This window comes from Akebia trifoliata, unplaced genomic scaffold, assembly GCF_017979445.1.
Source record: "Akebia trifoliata isolate Shusen 1 unplaced genomic scaffold, ASM1797944v1 Contig00608_ERROPOS3031104, whole genome shotgun sequence".
Classification (NCBI taxonomy): domain Eukaryota; kingdom Viridiplantae; phylum Streptophyta; class Magnoliopsida; order Ranunculales; family Lardizabalaceae; genus Akebia; species Akebia trifoliata.
Genome location: NW_028237131.1, coordinates 386,806 through 394,512, shown reverse-complemented (window position 1 = coordinate 394,512; position 7,707 = coordinate 386,806). Strand labels below are relative to the sequence as shown.

At 33.7% G+C, this 7,707-nt stretch overlaps 1 long non-coding RNA gene across 1 annotated transcript; it reads left to right on the top strand.

Annotated features, from left to right (window-relative positions):
- Window positions 1-6,384: 6,384 nt before the first annotated feature.
- On the top strand, window positions 6,385-7,244 carry LOC147381247 (uncharacterized). The gene is made up of 3 exons (XR_015174672.1): window positions 6,385-6,506; window positions 6,818-6,944; window positions 7,020-7,244. It is a non-coding gene; the product is annotated as an uncharacterized LOC147381247 (long non-coding RNA).
- Window positions 7,245-7,707: the final 463 nt, after the last annotated feature.

Below are 7,707 nucleotides of genomic sequence, written 5' to 3'. Positions count from 1 at the left end.
ATAGAAACTGAACTATTTTATGATTGAATGCCAATTACAGAACCATGGTTAATGACATATTTGATTAACGAGGTTGGTTTGGTCACGTGAAATTAAATGATAATCCTAGTACTATCTTTTATATACAATATGGTATACATAATCATTTTTTTGGTTAATGACATATTTACTTTTTTGCTGATGAAATTGCCTCAACCCTTTTTCACCAAATAGTGAAGGGGGGTCCGATTAGTCTCTACTACGATCCAAAACTAACCTATGGTCAACAAGGAAGACTATGGTTAAGGCTAAGGTCCAATCATCATTATCAATTTACATCAGGTTGGCCAAATGAATCTTATGGCTAATATCTTCCAATTATTACATGATTTCTCAAATTTTGCACAAAATAGAAAGATTTGAAAAAACCTTAATTTTGGCCCCATGATTTGAAATCAATTAAACAAATCCACATGAAATATTTTCCCAATGTCCAAAATAGGAACTCATGAAAATCCTCTAAGTAGGAAAATTATAAATAGAAAACTATTAAATTGCGACTTATGAAGTTTCTAAATTAGAAAGTTGGAATTTCCTAAATTAGAATTCGAAAAATATATGACGAGCCCCCAAATTAGAAGTTTACAAACTCAATCCTCTTAAAATAGAAAGTTTTCGAAAAAATCAAATTTCGAATTAGGAATTTCCAAATCCATGCACATGAAATTTCTAAATGTGAAGATGGAGAATCTTCCAAATTGGGAATTGCTAAAATGTGGATTTTCTAAGTTAGAAATTTATGAGCAAATATCCTCCCAAGATAGAAGATTATGCACTTTTGTATTAGGAAGTTTCAAATATGAATTTTTCAATGAGATTATAAATAGGAGTTTCCGAATTAGGAAATTATGAATTTATGATGAATCATCAAATCGGAAATTAGCAAAATAACAATGAAGAATCCCACATTACCATGCTAACCGAATTAGAGATCGATGAGTACCAATGCATACAAAATTTCCAAATTTGAGAAAAAATATTCACATTCAACCAATTCTCAAAATAACTAAATGTACATGCAAGCATAATTTTTGATCTTTTCAAAATGATTATCATCCAATGATATGCATATTTGTCAAGTCAAGGGGTACATTAATCACATGGAATAATTCTAAACTCATCACCACCTCATCACAAATTCATTGCAAAAAATCGCATAGGGCCATCATGCCTAAATACGAAGATCATGTCATCACAAATTCATAAAAAAGATGCATAAAAAAAAATACTCTCCTAATCCAGTCAATATGTGAAGACAAATAAGAAAAAACATAAAAAAAAATGTAAGAATATTCTCGTAACCCTATTGAAACGCAAAAAACAAATAACAACATAAAAAAATCTAAACACATTCTTCTAATCCTATCAATATGAAAGAGAAAAAAATAAAAATAGGAACAATATACAAAGAAAGCAGATTTCTTCTAATCCTATCGACATGCAATAAAAATATATAAAAACACAAAGAAAATATATATGAAAAAAAATATTCCCCTAACCCGACTAAGATGCAAAATCAAATGAAAACACAGAAAAATACCCAAGAAAAATTCTTGTAATCCTATTAATATTCAAGAAAACAAAAAACGCATAAAAATATTCTACTAATCCTATTGCTATGTAAAAAAAAATATAAGAAAAATAGAGAACGTAAGAATGACACCACTCCTCTATTATGAATTATTCGAATGCGACTAGACATCACATAGCATCACAAAAAGAAATCTTTTTCATAACGAACTCTACAATGATCATGACGTCAAAAATCAATACAAAACCTCAATAGGGGGGTCAATTTAGCATACAAAAGCAGAGATGAGAATTAACAATGCACTATGAAGAACGAGGAGGAAAAGAAAGAGGACACTAAAATAAAAAGATAAAAATAAAAATAAAAATAAACTTGCCTATTGAACTGAGAACGGCCAATTGATTCCTTCAGGTATGACCCAAAGACTTGCGCGTATTGTTGGTGTAGAGATATGAGTGCTAGAGAGAGGAGTTGATACGGCTTTCTACGGAGAACGTAGGGCTGTCGCTATAGGAGTTGCTGGAGTTGGATTTTTAAAGGCAGTTGCAGCAGTGAATTAAGGAGAATTGGTTGGTGTAGAAAACGTGACAGAGAGAGGAAGACGAGAATGTGAGAGGAGGGCGTTGGGGATGATGAAGGTAGCAAGGAGGCTGCGTTGTAGAAGATAAAGTGAGGAGGGTTGAGAATGACGTGAAGAACAGGGGCTGTGGGAGAGAGGGAATGTCTGGGAGAGAAGGAGTTTGAGAAGGGGAGAGAGGCAGAAGACGTAGTCACCGTAAAACGTGGGAGAGAGGAGGGTACACTAAGTCATATTGCGATTTTGGCGACGCCCCAATTGCGCTAAAAACGACTGCTAAAGGCCGTCGTTAATTGCGACAGTTTTTAACTGTCGTTTAAGTGTCGTTTCAACGAAATAAGTAAAAATTTGGGGTGCCAATAGCCACTCTAACAAAAAAAAAATTGTTTTCAGACCATTTCTCTCACTCAATTCTCTCTCTCTGCTTGTATCTCACTCTCACTCTCGCTCTCTCTATCGAATCCGTCGCTCTTCTCACTCTCTCTCGAATCTGTCTGTCACTCTGTCTCTGTCTGTCTGTCTGTCTGTCTCTCTCTCTCTCTCTCTCTCTCTCTCTCTCTCTCTCTCTCTATCTCTCTCTTACTCGACGCTATCCCGATTTCAATAAGTTTCAAGTCATCTTCTTCTAAGTTTCGATCTAGAAGGTAAATCGATTGGAGTTTTATCGAAAGAGCTGCGCTCGATCTCTCACTACAGAATCTGTGATTTTGATCGCATTTCGATTTGCAATCAGATTTTGATTTGCAAGTTTTAGGGAAAAATCGATCGGAGTTTGATCGAAGGTTTTAGTGATTTGTTCGATCTCCCTCCCTTTGCTTGGTTTGTGATCGAATCTTCAGGTATGTTAAAGTTTTTTATTGAATCTCTGATTTTCCTTAATTAATTTAGGGTTTCAAATATTTTCTTCAATGTTAAAGCATGTTTTAGGGTTTTGTTTGGTTCTATTGCAAGCTGTAATTAGATCCTTTGTTCTTAACAATAAGATGGAGTTTGGTTATGGAGTTTTATATCATAAATGGTCAATATGTTTGGTTAGAGCGAGCCTTGTAGGGAAGTTTGATCAGACAAAGTGGAATTGATCTGAATTATTGGTTTTTAGACTAGAGTCTTGCACATTTCTAGTTTCATCCCCAGTTCTATTTGGAAATCGAAAGTTTATTTTAGATCAATTTGTGGTGTTTATGTGTTGGAGACATGTCATCTTTAATTTTTTTTTTTTTTTTTTTTTAAGTTCATTTTAGATCAATTTGTGGTGTTTGTGTGTTGGTGTGCCAAATATTGATCAGAGAGGACATGTGAGTGTTGCAGTGCTGAGATATTATGTAATATAGAGGACCAAATAAACAGTATATCCATTTTATATCTAGAGAGCATATTTGTAATTGTATTTCCTTTTTACTTGACTATGTTGGTAGCATTGTGATGAGAGGCACTAAAAAATGCCTTATTAAACAAAGAAATGGAGACTAAAGTACTCCATCTCAGCATATGTACTTTAGTATTAGTACTACATCATAGCTATCATTTACCTCTCTATCAATCATCAAATGCAATGTGAATCAAATACGTATTGTAACAGGAAAAATCAGTAAAGAACATGACATATGTACCTAATCATCCAATATGTTAGCTCTGGATTTCATTTGTGATTCTTAGTTTTTTTTATTTATGATTATTTGTTCTTGCTTGGGGGCTACCTCAGCCTCCTCCCTTTGTAGTTCTTTCTTTTCTGATTAATAAAACTTTACACTTACATATAAAAAAAAGATTTAGGGGAATTCTTTGGTGCACAGAAATGTCAATCCCAGATTTCACAAAATCTCATATTGACTAATAGTACACCATGTGCATTAAGGACTTTTCATGTTAGCCGAGTATTGACCGAGTGAAGACTTTCTTGTTAGAAAATTAGTAATCCTTTATTTAATTTTATTTAGGGCTCTTAGGATTTTGTGTGTTTTTTGCAACTAAATAACTTCCTATAGCCTTCTAACCATCCTTGTAATTACATCATTAGGATTGTAACTTGTAAAAGGAAAAGAGTTTAAATTACCCTAAAATTAGGAGATATCAAACATTTATTTTAAGACAAAAAGAACATCAAAACCAAAATCGTTGGATTCACAAATTTATTGTAATATAAGAGAAGAGACAACCAATATTTTATTTACGTAATTTTCTGTTATATAAGAGACAGAACTAATAAAAACTAATCACAAATGATGTTGATTTTGGGGAACATGAGCAGTAACCACAACAACAATGTCGGCAAGACACTTTAAATTATGATTCCTTTGTGTCAATGGAGATTGAGATGGTGACGTCGACTTCGTGAACACATCGTCGCAACTAGGTACATCTTGAACAACAGTCCCTGACTCAAGAAACGCATCCACGTAATTCTGCTTCATGTTGTTATCATAAGCCATATTAAGATTTTCAATGGCTTTCTTATAAAAATTAGAACACACTGTGAGGGGATCCTTTGGCACATATTTTTTGTCACCTTGTCTACTAAGCATTACATGGTCCTTTCCATATTCATCAATCTGTGTGATAGAATGCAGCTTACTTATCCTCCTTATGTTCCATCTTATATATAGAAGGAAGGGGAAAAAAGAAAAGAGAATGAAAAAAAAATAAAACAGATGGGTTTGTGAGTCTTTTTATAACACTTTCTTTTTCAAACCAAAAGATCATTAGTAGCGTTAGTTGTGCTCCTAACATTTTGTCAAAGAAAGTGGATCATTGATGGTTACATGGAAGGTGGTTTATTCATCTTTCAAAATCTGGTATTTATACTTTAAGCATGCCTATCATGTTAGGTTGATGGGTACTCTAGTAATGGTGTGTTGCAGCTGTTTGCTTGCTGCTTCCCATTGTTTACTTGTGGTTCTCATGTTTTCCAACTTTCTTTCTGCTAAATTTACTTTGTACTTTTTGTGACAGATGTCTTGATCATAATCTATGAGATTTCCTATCTTGATGTCATTTTCTGTGGCTGCACCTTCTTCTTTGTCAACCTATCTTGTTCTCCTATCTTAGTTTTTTATTCACTTTTTTTCGTCAATAATAAATTCATTTTTATTTCCATTCGTCAATAATGTCTTCATTTTTAGATAATATTCTTGACTTGTCACAGTCCTATGGTAACTTAAACCTAAATTGATTTAAAGCAAGACTAGCATCAGAATAAGCTGTTCCATGGTACCCCAATTTTAGCAAAACTACCAAGAAACCATCAACCTCTGAGAAAGGTTTATCTTGAGCCCAAAAGATAAACATAAATAGAACAACAACTCAAATGTATAGATAGTGGAATGGAAAAATGTTTTGAAAAGAGAGTAACAAATTTCAGCAGAGGAAAACATCTTTAGCAAACTTGTATTATCAATAGATGCAATGCAATAACAAATTACTGGAAAGGGCAAGCAGACACATTGGACTCATACCTGCTGTTGTTGGTAATTTCCATACCCAAGATATGCTCCATAAGCATACATGTTAGGATCTTGAGGAGGAGGAGCATATCCATAGCCTTCATAACCTTGGCTGTATCCATAGTATCCCCTATTCCACTGGTTTGGATCTACCTGTGGCTGAACCAATCCAGCCAATGAGTCCTGTAAATTTGCCAGATTCATTAAAATATGTGCATTTACACGCACTCAAGTCTAAAATATGTAATGTTAGGAGCTAGGTATGATCTAAACAACCTGTTTGTTTGAAGGACTACGTCCCAATGAAAGTCGCAGCCAACATCATCAAAGGAGGTTTCTCTTATAGGTAACTTAAAATCTTCACTTTCATCAAATAGTTTGGCTCCTTACTCCCAACACTTCCAATTGACGAAAATGTACACTAGAGTGGTCAAAGATGTGTATTTATGCTTCTTCAGTATGTGTTTGTTTGTGCAGCCCACATGATTCTGTGTTGGGACAGTCCAACCATCCTCGGAAAGAAGTTCTAATTCATTCTGACTTAATTAATTTTAGGTGAAGTGTTTATAAAGTTAGAAATATCGGAATAGACTCAGTATGACTCATGTTATGATTGGATTATCCAAATTGATATTCATTTGGGTCCTACAAGTAAGGAGTACAAATAGACCAACTGTTAAATATATATCTATTATTAGAGTTGTACAAATATATCTCATTTTTAAATTTGATTAGATTTTGATCGAGTTTCTATAACTCTATTTCATATTTTAATTTTGCATATATGTTTTAAAATTTCTGGATTGTCTTTGGTTTCAGTGAGTTGCCAGAATTTCTTGGTGGTACGTGTACCTGTGCAGATCAGGGGGGTTGCCTTAGGTCTGATAAGGGTCCATGGAAGGACCCAAACATATTGAAGGTTTTGTTACTTACCTTGGAAAACTTTTATTTCTTATATTTGAGAATAATGTAGATATGGGTTTTTAGCTTTTTCTTCATCTTCTGTGATTCATATATGGAATTGTGAAGTACTTCATTTTTGGGTCCGTGATTGATTTGGTTCTTATTTTCTTACTACGTTTATTTCATGTGATGTCTAATGACTTAATGTAATGCTGACCATCTTTATATAATATTCACTTCTTTCCCTTGGGTTTGATTGTTACTACTATAATCAGCATCACATTTGGCCAAGAACTTTCTAACATTGATTTTATGGTTGTACTGCAGTCAGGACATAACATTGAGAAGGTGCGAGAAAGATGTGGGAACTGACAAAACAAATTGCTCGTGTATATTCAGCAACAAAGCTTTTTCCTTACATTTTGGGTTCTTAATCGATCACCATGGAACTGAGGTAAAAAGTTTGTTGTCTTTTATCTGTACCTGTCTTCATTTGAAGATGCTTACAATGGTTATCCATTTTCAACAGATAACTGGACAGTTGAAGTCCTTGCAACTTGTTGCTGGTTTGACATTGGAACGAGATGGTGAAATTAGGAAAGCTGCTCTAAATACACTTGCTACTGCTTATAAGAATCTTGGTATATAATTATCTATGGTACTCCAGTTATATAAACCTATGAATCTTTAGGTCATAGTTATTGAGTGCTTTTACTTGAACTGCGAATCTTCATACGTATGAACAAGTTTTAAAATGCCGACTTTGAAGGAATGTTTAAATCAAGAAATACATTAAATATTTCTGAGTCAATATTGCATCAGTATTGGCCGTACCAGTACATATTGGTTGATAAACTATTTTGAAACATGGATAGGAGTTTATATCCCTTTTTGTTTCAGTTTTGTTATCCTTGCCTGTTTGCAATTAACTTTCACTCCATTGATATTGATTTGAACAACCACATCGAACTTTAGATGGTTTATGTTTAATAATTGATAATTTCTTGGCCTTTTATAACATGAATACATGATTACGAGTGTTTCTGTATACACTTTTTTTGGGCGATTTCTTTCTTTTTTTACAAATTAACATTTTTTGGCCTTTTAACACTTGCGTCTATTTTTACGACAAATCATCAGAAGTTCGAAAAGCAGCAGAAGCATTCATTGGTGAAATTTTGAGAGTTTGTGGTCACGTCGGCGTCACAAGTGCCTGA